This window comes from Anabas testudineus, chromosome 6 (assembly GCF_900324465.2).
Source record: "Anabas testudineus chromosome 6, fAnaTes1.2, whole genome shotgun sequence".
Lineage (NCBI taxonomy): Eukaryota > Metazoa > Chordata > Actinopteri > Anabantiformes > Anabantidae > Anabas > Anabas testudineus.
The window spans coordinates 5299106-5317972 of NC_046615.1; the positions used below are offsets into that span (position 1 = coordinate 5299106).

The 18867-nt window shown below is 42.6% G+C and overlaps 1 protein-coding gene across 1 annotated transcript in view; it reads left to right on the forward strand.

The window, feature by feature from the left end:
• The window catches only part of znf423 (zinc finger protein 423), a 129281-nt gene that overhangs the window by 39781 nt on the left and 70633 nt on the right, over window positions 1-18867 (forward strand). The window lies entirely within an intron of this gene.

Consider the following 18867-nt stretch of genomic DNA (forward strand, 5'->3'; position numbering starts at 1 on the left):
GCAGATTTCTATTGCGGGGTCCTCCCCCGGGGGCATCTTTTTACAATGCCTGCATCTCAGAAATTTGAGCCTGAGGACCCCTGGGGGCGTCCTTTCATAATGCCTGAAAATGTAGGGTTATATTGTGTGCTCTTCCCCATGGGGCTTTTATTAATACCTGTATTCACTGCCCCTGGAAATTACACAGGCGGCGCTGCAGGGGCCCGCGCTCGCACCAGGAAGGGAGAAAGACTCTGTGGGGACGTTTTCTCTCTTCTCCTCTCTCTTCTCTTCCCTTCGTCCCCCTTTCCCCTCCTTCTCCTCTTCCTCCTCCTCCCTCTTCTCCTACTTCAACTCTCTTCCCTTTTTTCTTACTTAATGCAAGAGTGAAAAAGAAGAATTTGCCAAAGGACACAAAAAAGTGTGAGTGTGTGTGTGAGTGTGTGTGTTGGCACCAGCTAACCCCCTTGTATTCAGCCCTACTTTGCTCAGAGGAAAAGAAACACTCGATTAAAAATGTAACTTCCCTTTTCCCCTATTCTTTCTCTCTCATCTCTTTTCTCTCCCCCCGACTGTCCTTGTGTGACTGTGTGTAGATCTTGCAGAGAGTAAATATTTGTGTGTGCGTGTGTGTGTGTGTGTGTGTGTGTGTGTGTGTGTCTGTGTTTGAGAGCGTATTTGTATGTGTGTGTGTGTGTGTGTGTGTGTGCATGCTCATAGTAAAAAACCTAAATTTACAGTCCAGTACAGTGTGAGACTCTGCTCACTGTGTAAGGCATAGACTGTCTAAATACATTCATTAGAATTCTTCAGCCAAGGGGTTTACAGCATCTTTCTGCATCTCAGTGTGTTTATGTGTTTTTATTGATCAAATATTTACACAGTCAAATTATAGAAATATACATTTACATATCTTTGAATAAATAAGATTTGTCTGATCTCCCCAACCAGGCTGTTTAAATTTCAGATTTGGATGTTGCAATCTGGCTGCATGTCAGTCTCAGTCGTGACTGGACAAATGCATTCATCAGGTAAACATCAACTCTGCTTGGCACAGCTTAAATACAAAGTGTTCTGTGCTTTACTTTATTGTTCTTTCCTTTAATTCTTCTTTGTTTTTAGTCTTGCAACCATGCAGTGAATGATTTGCACTGCAGTGCCCACGTTTCCACTGGAGTTGAGCATGGGCCATCTTTTGATAGACTGGTGTTTCTCACTATGATCAATTTGTTAACGGCTCAGAGGGATTTTTTCCCCTAGGAGTTTATTTGGTGAAGAAGCAACCTCATAGATATCCATTATATCTATTGAACAAACAAACATAAAAGGGTGCAGTTTTGAACCATCAATTTGCTTGGTACAAGATAATGAACACCTTGGCGTTAGGAGAATCTCATTTTACTAAGTGCTCTTAATTTGGGTTTGTATAACAGACAATTCTTTAGCTTAAATTACTGATCTCAAGTCTAGGCTTTGTATCACTTCAAACACAGTGATACTGCAGCTTAAAGTGAGACCAGGTAGATCTTAGTTGCAGCATCCAATAGAAACCTTACATAAATGACCTGCAAGTGATGGTGGGATGTGACTGGTACAGGTAACAGGAAATGAGCAGTAGATTTATTGGCTTAAATGGACCACCCACTTAGTAACACCAAACTCAGGTGTCACATCAGCAGAGTGAGAGGACAGCACCAGTTGAGTTTGAATCCACTGCTGTTATTCTGAATCATGTTTAATACAAACCACTTTACTTTTTCTGTTATGTAGAGGGTTATAGCCGAGAGGTGTGAGGTTAGTTGATAGAGTTATCATAGTCGGATTTAGTTGATAGGGTTACACACACGTGGAATCTGTGACCCTCTGTTCTCCTGCTCCTCAGTGGTGGCATTAAAACAAATTAGCATTAAACCAGTGGTTCATTGCTCACAGCTGTACTATTTTCACTTCATCTGTCGAGTTTGTTAATGGTTAAACCCATCAAAGAAAAGCAAGTATGTAATTGATTTTTTTTTCATTGACACCAAAATCTTTTGGACCCCTGCTGATTTTTTTAGAAAAGCTTAATCCTAAATGTTGTGGGTTTGCATGTGTGTGTCTGCTCTGTTGTGATTTGGGATTCTAGGTTTGTTTGTATGGCGCTGTGTGCCTGACCATGAATGCGCAGTATGTGTGCCTTGTGGATTTACAGTACCTGTCTATGTCTATATCTAAATCAATATACATGTAGAAACATACACATAGATACGTGTACTACATACATACGTATAATCTATCATTGTGTGTAGATAAAGTTGTCATGGGGCCATGTGGGGGCCTCTTCTGTGTATGTGGGGGGTGTCTGGATAATGAGGAACAGGCCATTCCCTTGGATTCCTGCACCCCTGCCAACAACCAGGACCCCCAAACCCTCTACCCCCTTTTCTTTTCTTGTTCCGTCCCCCCTCCTGCTGACACCTGGGAATTTTCCTTTTTTCTTTCCTGTGTCTCCCTCTCTGCTTCTCTTTCTCTCTTCCCAAGTGGAACGTGCAGCCTCCATCCATTTGTTACACCACCCTTTCTTTCTTTGGCTGTCTTTCTACCACCACTTCCTTCTTTCCATACTCACTCTGATCCTTCTCTTACCCACTGGGACAAGACCCCATGTTGTCCCTCTCCTCTCCTCTCCTCTCCTCTCCTTACTGTGTCTGCCTCCTTTTCCTCCGTCCTTCTTGCTGTCTGTCCCTGCTGAGTTCTCAAACTCAAAACTGACCACATCCCTTCCCTTCACCCTCTCTCCCCCTTCCCCCATACCCTCCCTCCATTCTTACTCTCCCCATCTTCTCTGTTCCCCGTGGAGCTGGCCCCAAAGCTCTGATCCCTTCCTCCATGCCCCCAAACTCCCCCACTGTGCCCTCCCAAGACACACACACACACACACACACACACACACACACACACACACACACACACACCCTGTGGCGACTGGCCCCACAGCAGCCCCTGTTTGTCTCCCTCCCTCTGTTTTTCCACTCTTTCTTTCTCTCATTCCCCACCTCTGTCTCTCACACACCCTGTTCGAAGCTTTAGATTGGTGTTACACTTCAGCTGTTTTGTATTTTGAATGAAGCGTTTTATTGCATGCGTTTCCCCACTGTACCAACTCAGATGTGTAATTCCTGTTTCATTTTATTTCATTTGACTTTTTGGATATTAAATGTGTCTCTTTAAGTGCAACAATACTTGTACGTATAATGGTTTAATTTATTTATAATAAAACATGTTTCTGACAACCTAAAACTAAAGCATTTTTACCTAATTCTCAACAGGCTATTTTCTGTAAATTTGAGCACCTGAATAGAGGAATTATTGTTTATGTTTAGCTTTAAAATAATTTTTTGATTCAAAGCCAACTTACCATTTTTTAATTGAGAAGTTATTGATCATTAAACCTAGCATTATTCAAAGGCGTGCTTGTTTTGCTGTTAAGGTCCAGTTAGAGGGGAACCTTTCTACTAAAATGACTTGGAAATTCTGAAAATAACATTAAATGCTTTACCACCATCTGTAACACCTGCTTTGCACCTCTAGCAAGCACAGCGAAGCATGTTAAGTACATACAATACAAAGATACACCCAGTTGTATATATGCACACACATACATGGATATGCACAGTGGACACACACAGTTTCAGTCACAGACAGTGGTAGCAAAGGGCATTGTACCACAGGGAGTGGGCCTATAATAGTTTTAACCCAGCACTCAGGTGTGACTCACCTTTGTCCAACCAAATGTCAAAGAAAAGCACAACTCCGGGGAGAGAGGAAGGGATGAGGGAGGGTGAAAGGAAAGACTAAGGAAACTGCAGAAGAAGATCAAGGGAAAATGAGTCAGAGAGTGGAAATGCAGAAAAGGTGTGAGGTGCACAGTAGATGAAGAAGTATTCATATACTGTTCAGTGGATGACAGAAGCAGGGATGGAGTATTTGTGTAGACCAGTATGGACTGATATTTCAGATTAGGCTGATTCTTCAGCTGATCAGATCAGTGAGACACCTTTTCTCTAAATGATTAGACATTTACTGTATTTACACCTAAATACAGTAAATGTCTTTGTTGTTAACAGCTGACTGGCAGTCCCACTGACTATTAATGTTATGTCCAGTGATTGAGCATAGTTTTGCCAGGCTTTCAGTCTGGCCCCATGGTTACGTGGGGGCAGGGAGCCCTGTTCTGCTCTGTTCTCTCCCTGCAAGTTCTCCCTAGGGGGGCAACAGGACCAACTCTGCCAGCCTCTCTCTCACACTCCCATTTACCCCCAATCCAATGCTGAGCACACATGCACACACACTGACGTCAGCTGCTCTGGGCCTTCTCCCCTGGGTGCTCCTAGAACCCTTTGTCCCCCCCCATGCCAGTTCCCTGCCTCCCTCCTCTCCATCTTTCCTTCCACCCCTCCTCGCTCCTCTCCCTGTCCTTTGTCCCTAGAAATAGCTGTCCTGCTTATTGCCTGATTGGAATTCTCGGCACTATGGGAAGTCGCAGGGGAGGGCTATTGTCAAGTGTCTGTGTGTGCACACTTGTGTGTACGTGTGTTTTAAATGATCAGGAGTGAGTGCGTGTGTGTGTGTGTGTGTCTTGTGTGTCTGGGTGTGTATTGATAAGACATTTTGTGGCAGTGGTGTGTGTGAAGAAGCAGTTTTGAAAGGATATAAACTACTACTAAATTTAAGGAATCATGCGCTTTTATAGAAAAAATATTTATATACTAAGCAATGTTTTGACTACAGGAAACGATGACCAGTTTACCACAGTTTTATTTGTGCTTTGATTGATTATTGGAGTAGAATCATTTTTAATGGATCATTTTTACACACAATGGAACAGATTATTTTTAGTACAGTACTGTCTGTGTGGTGGTATGCATGTCTGTGTGTGCAGTACTGAACTTTTTATATGAAGGCTTTTCTTCAGTGTGTTTTCTGAGTGTAAGGGGAATGCTTGTGTTGCTGTGTGTGTGTGTCTTCATGCATGCTTCTTTTCCCAGCATGAGTCCTAGAATTGGGGTTAAGGAACAAGAGAATTCCTCCCTTGTGTTCCCTCTTTTCCTCTCCTTACCTCTCCTCCCATCTCTCTCTTTCCCTCTCTCTCCCTCTGTCTTTGTCTCTCTCTCTCTCTCTCTCTCTCTCTCTCTCTCTCTCTTTCTCACCCATGCAAGTGGGATGTGTGTTGAAATATTAATCAATCTGCTCTTCATTTTTCAAATATGATAGAAAACACACTGCTAAATAAGTCAGGAGCGAGGTCTACCGAGGAGTGCAGCAAGACGGGCCACTCAAATAAACAAAACAACACAAACAACAACAATGAAGAAAGGGGAAAATGAGTGAGGGGAGGAATGAGTGATGTGGAGAGGAGAAATTCTGGTACTTGCGTTAGCCAGTCTTGTCACTGCAGCTGTTGAGTCTATATTTCATTTATCCATATATTACATGCAACTGCCTTCCTGGTCATTATTCTATCATCTCTCTTTACTCTTCTTTTTACCTTTTTACTTTTTCTCTACTCTAATGAAAGCAGCTGAATTGGAAATTTACTCTATACTGTATGTGCATGTTGGAGGGGGAGTTTAAAGTAATGCGCAAGGGGGGCTCTTTGGCATCTTTACCTTGGCAGTGCTGCTGGCTGGTGGCCGGAGGGAGTGCCCTGCTTGAGTAATGAACTCCCCCAGGAAGAGGCACCACTATGTGGGCTTACCTCCATCCTGTGTTCCCCTTTCTCTCTGTTCCTGGGAAAGTGCGGGGTCTATGGCAGATTTTGTTGGGGGAATGGGTGGTGGATGGCGAGCATTAAGGGGGTTTGGGGTGGTAGGGTGAGTGGATATTTCTCCCCTTGTTGGCTGCCAAGCCATGCGGCCTGTGAATGAGCAGATAAAATTGTGTGTGTGTGGGTGTGTGTGTGAGTGAGTGAGTGAAGAACTGCTCAGGCTTGTGTACAGAGATTTAAATGCGTTTTGAGTGTATGTGGGTATTTGGTTTATGTTAGGGAGTTTGTCCTCAGAGAATAGTATGTGTGGTGGGGGATGCAGTGACAGCTGCACAGGGGGGCCGGGGGGCTGACTGTTCGGTGGCTGATAAGGGGGGCTTCACATCAGAGACACAACGAGAAGACTAATAATTCTGCAGTGCAACATGCTCATTCACACACAAGGAAACACACACACGCAAGCTCATAGAAGCAAGGCAGTGTGAGGAAAAAGTTAAGGAAAACTAGACAGGGCTGTGGGACACCATGAAGAGTTTCTGAGTGTGTGTGCACGTGTTAAGTGTGTCTGTTTGTGATGTGTAAATGTGCTGCTCACCATTATTAACACAAACTTTACAGTATCTTCAGAAATAAATGGACATGTGCCACATTTATATTATCAGGATTTTCTTAATTGAAGGTTCAAAGTCACAACAAAGAACATTGTTTTTCAACTTACATATGTATTTTAAAAGAAGAAACGAAAAGAAGAAACAATGGGCTGATTAGTAACAAAGGCACCCCCCTTCATTATTTGGTTGCACATCCTTTGGCAGCAATGACGACCTCCAAACATTTCTTGTAGCCGTCTATAAGCTTCTTGTACTTCTGAGCTGGTATTTCTTCCCACTCTTCCTTTGCAGTTAGTTCAAGCTCTTAAACGTTTGTAGGGTTCTTTTCCCAAATGGCAGATTCCAACTCGCATCAAAGATTTTCAGTGGGATTAAGATCAGGGCTCATTGCTGGTCATCTCTAAACAGTTCCTCTTAGTCTTGCTGGAGGACCCATTATCTACGACTCAAACCAAGTTTTCTTACACTGGGTAAGTAAACATTTCACTTTAAAATCTCTTGGTAATTCTCTGATTTCATGATTCCTGTGATTCGGTCAAGGCCTCCATTACCAGACGCAGCAAAACAGGCCCACAGCATTATGGATCCTCCACCATGTTTAATTGTTGGAGGGTGTTCATTTCCTTATAAGCTTCATTGCACCGTCTGTAAACAAACTGTTGGTGTACGTTGCCAAAAAGCTCTATTTTTGTTTCATCTGTCCACAGAACATTTTCCCAGAAGGATTGTGGTTTGTCCAAGTACTCTTTGGCAAAGATCAGTTGTTCCTTTTTATGTCTTTTCTTCAGCAGCGATGTCTTCCTTGGCCTTTGCTGATAAAGCTCTGCATTGTTTAGTGTATGGCGTATGGTACTTGTAGAAACCATAACCCAAGACTGTACCAGGTTTGACTTCAAGTCTTTGGGTGTTTAACTTGAGTTTGTAATGAAACATAAATTAAACATAATTGTAGATAGGCACCCCATGAGGCAGATTTTTAGGTTCAAAACGCACACAACTCATATTTGTAATTTAAACCCACACATTAGTGTGTATGAAACTACACAAATCGGCCTGCACTGTGACTTACTACACCACATGTATGTTACATAAAAATGAATTTTAAATTTTAAACTCTACTGGCTTGTACAGCTTTAAAAGATAAACTTTCTAGTCAGTCATATTTGAAGAGATCTTAACGGGCATCTGATTATTATCTTACCTATTGGGGTGCAAAGTCAAAGATGTATAAAAACAGGCTTCTATGTATTAAAACCCCTTTTCCTTAAACTTCCATCTAGTCCTAACTCACTTGACTCACATTCACATTAAAGTTTGTATCACATCACAATGCTCTTTTTTTTAAATAATGTGGGACTGTGATTATAGGTTTAGTGCTTTATTGTTGAACTAGCATGAGACAGCATGACACACTGAAGCAGGGACAGGACTAAGTGTAGTGATTTCGATAGCAGATATTGTGACATTTCATAGCATAATGGCTCTTTTTCTTTGAGCCAGCACCCACATTACTAGTGCTCTAAATGTGACACATAATGTACTAATTACATGAGCTTTTTACCTGCTATGACATGGCAAATATGTGCTTTGAAAAAGGCCGGTGTGTATATAGGTAGCTAATGTTTGAGTGAACAGTTTACTCTGTTTCCCACAATTTTACTTATTTGATTATTTGTCTGTCTACACACACCTAATTATCTCATTTTGTTTTTAATTGTTAGATACATTTGAGCAAACAGAAAACAGCAGTTTAGATCATGTGTTGATAGCCATTCACGCAGCCCTTCACAGGAGTATAGGGACAATAACTGTACTCACCCACTAACACTACAGTGTTTTTTACATGTCCTTTGGCATACTTATATCCTTAAATAGAGACTAAAATCAGTCCTTGTTAGACCAATTCTAGTAGTATATGTGTTTTTCTCCCTCTTTACTGATGTAATAATAGCCCCCACCAGTCCTTAATTATTCATATTTTAGTAATACAATCCAAATTAACGGTTCAAACATTAGTACATAATAAAACTCCTGAGGCTTCGCTTTTAATTTAATTCCTCCATTTAAATTAATATTGGGGCATGCTTTTGCTTTTAGCTTGCTCCTTGGCAGAGGGGAGGGGGTTGGAGAACAGACACTGGGAAGTATGGAGAGATGGAGGAATGAGGTTTTGTTCAGGGAGATGATTCTGCTTCAGGTGGAAGAACAGTGGTGTTTATGAGTCATATGATAAAGACAAAGATGGGGGTAGAAACTACATAGAGGGATTGATAAGGAGGTTTCTTTAATGCCTACCTACTCTTAAAATAAGAGAAAGTTAATCAAATTGGCCCATAGAGCAGCACAACAGTAGTTATTCTTATGAAATGTGTACAATAGCACATTCAGACAGTGCTAGTAAGCAGTTAGAATAAACTGTTAGTCATTAACATTACTGGTCAGGTTGGGGTACAAAACAAACCACGTACAATGTGGTGTGCGAGCAGGACACAAGCAGGCGTAAACTAATACATACACAGGGAGGATAAAAAAGGGTGGACCAGAGAGGGTGATAGTGAGCAGGTGTAGAAAGCTTGGAGAAGGATGGAGGCTACAGACACATGGGTTAGAATAGGAGGACAGAAGAGGAGGAAAAGAAAAAGATTAGCTCTGCTGATGCAAGGGGGTCGCCTCTAAAGGCATGAAAGCACAATGAACCCCAGTCAGTCAAAGAGGCATTTCCATTTCTCTACTCGCACTGCTCTATTAGACCGTTTGTGCTCTGATAGTGGTGTGTGTGTGTGTGTGTGTGTGAGACAGAAGAGAAGAGACAGAGAGAAACAGAACTAGAGTTGCCTGTGCTCATGTTCTGACTTTGTGTGTGCGAATGTTCAGCTGCATGTCTACAGCTGTGTGTGTGTGTGTGTGTGTGTGTGTGTGTGTGTGTTTCAAGTCAGTGTGGTGCTGCACAATAGTTTGGATCCCAGAGCAATCCGCTTTTCTGCTTTGGAGACCAACCAGTTAGTGGCCTCCATTGATCTGCACCCTTCCACCACAGACGCTCCTAATCCCACTGTGCGTTTGTGTCTGTGTGTGTATCAGACTTTCTGTATATGTGCTCACATATCATGTGTTTTATTTATTTTTTGTGCCTCAATGTTTTGTGACTGTCACCTTCATTACATCTACCTGTGCATTGTTAGAAGTAATAATAACAATATCCTATGACAAAGTCGTGTTTGTGTGCTTGCATATCAGTGTATATGTTGCTTTATCTGTAACTGCAAATTGTGTAAATGTGTGTATTGTTGTGTCACTCCCTCGTTTTTTCTCTTGGTCAGTCACAGTAGGGGAAAGAAAGTGGTGGGCTGTGTGTGTGTGTGTGTGTGTGTGTGTGTGTGTGTGTGTGTGTGTGTGTGTGTGTGTGTGTGTGTGTTGAACAACAGTTCCTTCACCTCAAAACCTTCTCTCCGTAGCCATGCTTAGACTACCTATGCACACTCACACACAAACACACACACACACACACGCCTGCGCACACGCTGAGAATCACACATGGCTCAGCTTGACGGATGTAGGTTGTAATTACGGGACCCCCTGGCCTCTCTCTTTCTGTCTTTTTCCTTCTCTGCCCTGTCGACCTCTCCCCCTGCTTTGATCTGTTTCATGTCACCAGCACACACACACACACACACACACACACACTTTTTTTTTTCTTACCAAATCCACCTTTGTTTCTGTCTGTGCGTCCCTCCCTGTGTGTGTCTGAGCGCTGTTCCTTGTTGCAGCCAGTGTGTGGTCTTTAATTCACACAGGAGCCTTTTTTCTGGATGGTTTGTTTTGAAACCTCTCCTTCTCCACTGTCACGTTGAACTTGATATTTGAGGATTATTCCTTTTGAACTGACCTTGTGCTGGCATATTGTATGTATGTCTCTTAGTTTATATTAATTTTCATAGTGCACAGCTGACAGCTAGTGGTGTGTGTGAAGAAGACATTGGTGGAGTGTATGAAATTGACAGCTGATACACACACGCTGTCTGCTTTATTCCTATGAACAATTTCCTTGTGCAAGAGAGAGAGTGAGGCGTATCTGAGACCTCAGAGGTATGTTAAGATGATAATACATGTAGGCAGCATGGCTTTATTAAGCACTGCAATCAATAATCTCCCACACTTAATGTGTTTGTGTGAGCTTTGACATTGTACACCTTTTGGAAGTATACACCCACGCGGTCTCAGCATGTTTGTGATACCTGTTGTGTGTTTATCTTTTATACCTCACACCTGATTTCTTCATGTGCTTATCAAACTCTTTCCAGTTCTTTTGTTTGTTTCTTTTTCACTTTTTTTCTCTCATTGCTTCTTGTCCATATCCACACCAATTCCTCACCCTGTCTCATTTTGTCATTGACACTGGTAATATTGTCTCTCAGTGGAGTGAAATATTTAATAGACTTCTGTTGCGATTTGGCACTAAACAAATAAATTTGAATTGCATTAAATTGAAATCTGTTTGGGAATAATGGATCAATTATTTAAATCAAATTGATGTTTGAAAGTTACATGTACATTTTGCACACTTTTTGTAATGAAAGAACTCGAGGCCTACTACTGGTGTGTTGGAAACTAGCTGCAGATGCTAAATTAAACACAAGCAAAAACGCTTAAATGTTCAAATTCATGTGCTAAAGAAAACTAACTTAGTTTGAATGCAGCCTTCCTTCTTTGGTTTTGTTGCCATTTGTGAGTGCTCGCATGTGTTTGTGTATGTTTATGCATATTACTTTCTGGATATAGTGTGTGTGTCTATCCCAGTGTGCATTCTCTCTCTCTCCATCTCTCTTGCCGTCTGTGCCTCTAATCCCTGAGTGTGTCACTAATGGCAGGTCCAGGTGTTCTGCTCTGCTCTGCTCCGCCCCTGGGGACTTCTCTTCAGCGTGTGCGCGTCGATGTGTGTGTGAGTGTATGTGCGCATATTCCTCTCATTGGGGGTTTAGGAGTTGTGAGTAGGGGGCTGTCCAGAATCCCATCCTCCAGAAGGGAAGGGAGTGATTGGGAGCGGTGGGCAGGAGGTACCCGCCTCTCGCAGCTTGCTTTTGGGTTTCCCCTGGGCACAGGACCCCCCTCTACCATTCTCCCCTGGGACTTCCGAAGCCTCATTGCCTCCCTGTTTCTTTCTCCCCTCGTTTTTTCTTTTCGCTCTCTCTGTCTCTCCTCAAATCCATCTCTTGGCAGCTTATATACCTGCACTGTTTCAGTTTTTTGCTCTAGATAGAGAGACTTTGCAAGGTGCCAGTTTGGTTAAAAAAGCTGTCTGTGTATGTTTTTGGTGTTTTTTTGTACACCATGTCCAAAATGGATTAGTTTGTTTACCTGTGTATATGTGTGTAACAGTGTGTTTGTGTTTTGAACAGCAAGCTCCAGCTGCCTACATCACTTATTTATAGGTCCCAAGTACGCATAGGTAAATGCAGAAGGACTTGTGTGTGTGTTTTTGTGTGTGTGTCTTTATATTGTTGGTACATATTTACATCAGTCAAATGATTAATGTACATATAAACTTATTTAAGGTTTTCACTAAACACTAATTAGCCATTATTATTCACAAGGTAGCACTAATAACGCTTTAACGTATAACTCAGCTGTTGTAATTCGTAACTGTGTATTATTACAGTAATGTGGGTACTTCTGTGGGCATTTCAGTAAACATCCAAGGGCCTCCTTATGTGCATGAGTGTGAGCACTTAAGAGCATGTGTGTCTGCGTGAAGGTATGAGAACTGAATAAAGTGTGTGTCTGTGTGTGTGTGAGACTCAGGTGAATGTGTTTCTAGGTTAGTGAGCGGTCTGTCAGTCCACCAAACCTCATTCTTATAAATAGATGATGTAGCCCGCGGCGTGCACACAAAGGGACCACACCAGTGTGTGTGTGTGTTTGTATGTCTGCGCTCGCCTTTATGCAAGCATGTGTGCATATTTGGTGTACTGCATGTATGCGTTGGCATGGTGTTGTTGTTTATCTAACACTCTGCCTAGCAGCTGGTTCTCATTTCTGAGTGAGCAAACAGCAGACAAGATGGACAGAGAGTGGGATGGAGGAGGGATAGATGAGGAATTTGCTACGCAGGGATTAAGACTACTAACCCTCATGGTTTAGGTGAGGGTCTTGTTTTCTGTTTTGACTTGAGGTGAAGAGGATTCGAAGTAAATATTCTAAGGAAATCAGGGCACACCGAGATAAAAGGCTTGTTGAGAAAGAGTTTGAAAAGAGAGAGGATGAGAAAAAAAGGGAAATGTGGTAAGAGGAAGCAGATGCCAGCCCTCCTCTACCACATGGTGTATGTTTGTGTGTGTGACAGACACAGACTGTGTGTTGTTGCATTGATGTGTAAGTGTGTGTTCATGTCTTCTGGCATTCTCTGTGTCTGTGCCACGGTGGAAGCATGTTGTTGTACTCTTTATTACTAAATTACTTGTATATTGCTATTTATACTCATTCTAATTACTACCAAAAGTTTAAATTGGTAACTTTTATCTACTTTTTCCAGTGTTAATGAGCTTTGCAGTGATCACCGTGGTTACATGTAACTAACCAGCTGTGAGTGCTGTATTTCTTTCACTTGACTGTGTCTCTGGAAGCATCAGATACTGTAACACACCTCTTCTTTGCATGCTGAGACTTTCTATATGTAACTGTATGCTGTGTGGTACTGTAGGGACAAAATTGTCATCTGCCAAGTCACTGTCCACCCACCCCCATCCTTAGCCCCCTGCCCCTAACCTTCTGCCCTCAAACGCACTCGCAATGGCACACACAAACACACACTGCCCAGATGGAGCAGTTGGCGCCCAAAAAACGTCCATAGCAGCCGGACCCATTCCCAGGGCAGAAGGTGAGGGTCCCCACTGCCTGCTGAGTGTGTGTGAATGTGTATATTGTGTGTGTGTGTGTGTGTGTGTGTGTGTGTGTGTGTGTGTGTGTGTGTGTGTGTGTCCATCCATTGTGTCCTCAAGGGCTCAAGCCCCGGACAGACTGCGTCGTCGTCCTTTCTATCTGTCCTCGCTGTGGCACGTATGCACATGAGTGTGTGTGTGTTTGTCCCGACAGACTGCTTCCCATGTGAGCTACTACAAGGACAGCAGCAGAGGACTGCGGGTCCTCCAAGCACAAGCCAGTGTTACAGTCGCGTGCATATGTGTGAACTGATGCACTCTGTTGACATCGGACCATATTGTGAATGCATTTCCCAGACTTTCGTGTGTGTAGCCCATGTTGTTACCATTTTCTGAGATACAAAAGATCTGTGTAAAAACAGACAACTGGTCACTTGTGAGGACTTTTTGTGAATCTGAAAATGTATTAGTCTCTCTTTGTATTCTCTGCAGTCGATTCTTGTTTCTACTTTTTCACAGCTACAGCAGATAGACTACACAACAGGTAGTTTCAGTTGAACAATTTGACTGGTCAAATAAACCTTCCAACTGTGCAATTTTCATAATGCACTGCAACCAGTGAACTTCGCTTACCTTATTGGTTTCCATGCCAACTCGTATGGTAATCACAGATCTAGGTAAGATTCCTTCTTGTCTTCTCATGTCTGACAATCCTAATTCATTATGTCTAGTATATGGGAAAACCTTCAGATGATTGTAGCACAGCTGTAAATCCAATGAGTTGATCATCACTTGTATTATGGTACTATTACTGTAATGTGTGATGTCTACCTCATGCACAGCACCAACTTGAAGTAATAAACAGCCTTCTAAACAGGATGGGCATCACTCACTTATGAAGTCTCTCTTCCTAAAAAGCAAAACCACAAATCATGTAGTTTATTAGTCAATTCCAGATGTGGGCTTATTGCTGATCTAAATTATTTTCTGCATGAATCCAAACAGATGTAAATGCTCTTATTTTAATATACAGGATGTTTCTTTACAAACAAGAGGCAATGATGATGAATACGTGTGTGGTATGCCTGTTTTCCAACAGATTTAACTAAGTTTTGATATTTAATTGTACTCTGATTGTGTTTGCCTGTGTGTGTGTGTGTGTGTGTGTGTGTGTGTGTGTGTGTGTGTGTGTGCATGAGTCTTTCTGTGCGCTCAAGATAGAAAGCAAGAGCGAGTATGTGTTGGGCTGCCCAGAGTGAGCCAAGGGTGGAAGTTGTTTTTCTGCCCCCTATGGTGAAACTGTGGCTGTGTGTGTGTGTACACGCCTGGGGCAGCCTGGGGCCATCGGAGGGGGCCTGGGGAGCAATGGAAGGAGGGATGAAGTAAGAGAGGGATGGAGGGAGAGGAGGTCAGCAGGGGTCTTGCTGGGAAAGGTGCAGGTCTGGGCCGACGGCCAAAAGAAAGGTGGAAAGGAAAGCTGGGAGGTGGGAGGTTGGATGAAGGAAACAGGAAGAGGAGGTGGGGAGAGGACAACAGGCTAATGGTAGAATTAAAATTTGAACAGGTAGACGGCTAAACCCAAGGTGAACCTGTGCATTTAACTTGGGACAATGTCATATAGCAGACAGGTTTCCTTGATATATTTACAGAGCTTTCCATTTAGCTATTCATATTTAGAATACCAGGCATGTTAGCATCATGTCACCATCTGGGTGGCACTGGAAGACTTTGATGTGTTGTTCTGACTCAAATTACAATTAGTATGAAAGGTGTCAAACCCCTGATAATCTCTTTGATATGAGGATATTCAAGCCGAGCACTTGAAACAAATTTTATGAGCTGTTTCTCATTTTAAAAATGATCTTGTAATAGTTGCATGTTTAACTTAACAGACAGCTTTCTGTATCATTCATTTATACGGTAATTTGGAATTTTCTGCATGTAACCCTAGGTTGTAGTCAGTTTTAGTTCTTGCAGCAGCGCTGGGAACTGAAACCATTTTGCTGCTACCAGCTGAGCTCCTTTTGATTCAAACATCAAAGTAATAGAAAATAGAGAAAACATGGCATGCATGGATTATATTACTATTTCAGGCATTTAACTGATGCTGTTATCCAGACTGAGCTAATTGAACTAATGTTCTTGAGCACTGGTTCCATGTCAGCCCCTTCAGTCGTTTACAGCCTTATGGTCAAGAGCCATAATTTGGATATACTGTGCCATATTTCAAATAATTTATGTCTGCTTTGAAATTGTGTAATGGTTAGATAAATGGTTAATAGAGTTAATTATTACATCTCAAGTCTCTGAAGCTTCTTGTTGTGTTAGTCATGACAAAGTTACTGAATTGGGGGGGGTCAGTAGATGGGGGGAAGGCAGCAACATGAAGAGAGATTTATCAGCGTGTGTGTATCTTCATTAGAGTGTTTCACCAAGGCTGCGTCCTCCACACGTTGCCACACTGTCTGGCCTATTAGAGAGACATGTGGGGAGTGTGTGTGTGCTGTTTGCAAGTGTGTCTTGTCATTTCAGGTGGAGTCAAATGGTCAGTTTACTTCCTGTTTGGTCTTTTAATTTTATTATTACAGACCCTTTGGTCCTCTCCTCTCCTCTCCTCTCCTCTCCTCTCCTCTTTCATCCTTCCATCTTTTCTCTGCCCTCTGGAGTCCAGAGTCTGTCCATCTGGAACACTGCCCCCCCCCCAACCCCTCCCCCCTCTATCCTGTGGTCCCGTCCAGGCTGAGACACAGGGGTGAAGGCCAACACCAGTAGGGGAGAGACTGTCGGAGAGACGGAGGGACGAAGGGAGAGATGTCAGCGCTATAATGAGTAACAACATGAAAGCTGACAGAGGGGGGGAGCGAGGGAGGGAGGTAGTGGAAGAGAGATGAAGACAGAAGAGTAGAGGGACTGCTGGGGACAGAGGGAGGGATGAAGGATAGAGGGAATGGATGGGAAGGAAGAAGACTGCAGAGTGAGAGATAAAGCGGGATCGGAGCTGTTAGGGCCCTGTGGTCCTCCACTCCGCTCCTCTCGTTGGTTTTCATTCGCCAGAGAAGAACAGAAAAGAGAAGGAGGAGACAGGGGTATGAACAGCATGTGTCGGCGTCCGCATGCTCCTGCCTGTTCTGTTTTTTTTTTTTTCCTACTACTTTTTCCCCCTCTTTTTTTTTTTTTTTGTAAAATCCCCCTCCCTCAACCATCCATCCTCATCTTCTCTCCTCTCGAGGATTCTTCTCTAATTTAACTTTTCATTGAAATTTTCTTCGCTCTCCCCCTCCCTATCCTCCGGTTTCTCCCAGTTTGCCATTCGGCCTTGTCTTGCCAGGTCCCCTCGCGGCCGACTGACAAAGGCGCCGTTAAAAAGCCGTGTGATCCTCCATTTTAGCGCCAGCCACGCTAGTCAGAGGATTAGGGCTCTTTAATGACGCTAATCTCTCCTCCCCTTCTTTCTCAACACCCCTCCATCCCCCCTCAAAAAGTGATTTCTCCCCCTTGCTCCGACTGAATCTCTTCTTCTTCTGTGTTTCTCTCGTTCTCTCCGCCTCCCACTTTCCCACCTCAGAAACATTATCATTTAACTGACTCATACTGGTGTGCTTATACTGGTCCAGACTGGCACTGTGAACAATCACTTTTGTTGTTTTTTCAGGGCTTCATTTACTCCTTGGACTCCTTGGCTTTGCTTTTGCTGGTTGTTTTTTCTTTGTTTGTTTGTTTGTTTTCGATCCACTCCAACTGACCATTTTAGTTTGAGTATTTCTTTGTGTCTGGTGCTTGACTGTATGCTCTCTCTTTCTGACTACTGTCAAATGAATCTTGTCTTAAACAGCGAAGTATAAGATAGAAAAGATGAAGGAGACGGCTTGAGACAGTATCACTAATGTTTCATAGGCTGCATAAAACACTCCCTGATGTACCTTGATGTGTGGGCAGTGGGGGGTGTCTGGGTTGGACATTTTATAGGCGTTCTGTATTTTAACAGCATCTTACTCTGCGTAGGTATATTTATGTGGGCTGCCATTGGATGTGTTGATGTAATTCTGCCTCATTATTAGAGATTTTAAGTTGATGTTGTGAGGTACAAAGATCAGTAGTATATGAAAACATTTCTATGTAAATCACTGCCACTGTTCTCACTTTGCTTTGTTTTTAGTGACAGTAGGGTTTAGCGCACATGCTGTACTTCATTTGCACTGTAAAACATTGAAAATATGCCTTGTCTGGTGTTTTGACAAATCAGTTCAGCACTAAAACAAAGAGACAGCTGTCTAGTGATGGATGCAAAACATCAGCTTACTTTTTGACCTTATTGGGTCATCGCACAGATCTGGTCACAGCTTGCTTGGCTTAGAGCCAGGTGCAGATACTAAAGTTACGCTATGTGTATACTGTTGTTTTTTTACATGTTGAAGGCTTTCCTCCTCACATCTGTCAAGTGTGGTGACTCTAGTTTGATTAAACTGATTGGTCCAGAGAGGGACAGGTGCAATCCCCAGGGATTACATGTCAATTTCATAGTAAGATTTTCTTCAGGTGTTAACATGGATGCCAACTTAATAAATCTTCTTTACATCCCTGAAAAAAATAACACTTTTAACACTTTTAACACTTATTAACGTTTATCTAGTGGTTATAGTTTTAATGATTTTAATGATACAGTGCACATCAACATCAACCTGTTTTAGTACATGAAAGCTATGAACTAATATAACTATGAATATTTTTGAGGAGTAAAGTAAAAAATTCTTCCAATTTGAGTTTTCGAGCAGTGTCTCTGCCACTCATCATAAATCATTTTCATAAATCATCATCATTCCTGTGCATGGCTCCACAATGACACATATTTGTTTTTTCTCCTTTCACCCTGTCAATACTTCCATGCACTTCTTCATTCTCCTTCCTTCCCTCCTTCATGCTCTCTATTTAACTATCTCCCCCGTCCCCATCTGTCTCATTCACTCATATTCTCTCTCACTCGCTCGTTGCCTTGCTGTTAGGCTTCATGCTGATATCTCTATTCCTTATATTTTCTTAAACCTTTCTTATTTTCCTTCTTGCTTCCAGTCAAATTTATAATTCATGGTTTTACTTCTTTTTTTTAACCCAGACCCCCCTGCAGAGTTCTATTTGCTCATCGCAGTGCCTACATTTTCCCGGCGATCGATTCATCACAAGAATCTGTTTTCCACCCCCTCTCTGCAAGGCATAATACACAGTAGACCAGACACACACACAAGATAGTGGTAGGAGTTGGTTGAGGTAAAACGGTGTGTGCTTTGGAGAGGTTTCTAAAATTATCAAGAGAAAGTTTTCTTCTGCACATACTGTATGTCTGTGCTTGTGTGTTGGAGTGTTTGCATTGCAGAAATATTGGCTCTACATATGATGAATATTGGCACAACTTGCGTCTGACTTCCTCTATGTCCTATCACTACCACTCTAGTTTCCTTATTTTCTCTCTTTGATTTGTTGCTGGCGCTAGTTGATATAGCTATCAGATAAAAGCAAAGGAAAAACAGCCCCCCCCCCCCCCACACACACACACACCCTCCTGTCATCTCCCCTCTCCTTTACATTTTCCAGGCAAATGCTAAATAGCCTCTCTGTGCTGCTTCGCAGAGCACACAAAGAGGAACACAACAATATCAAGCAT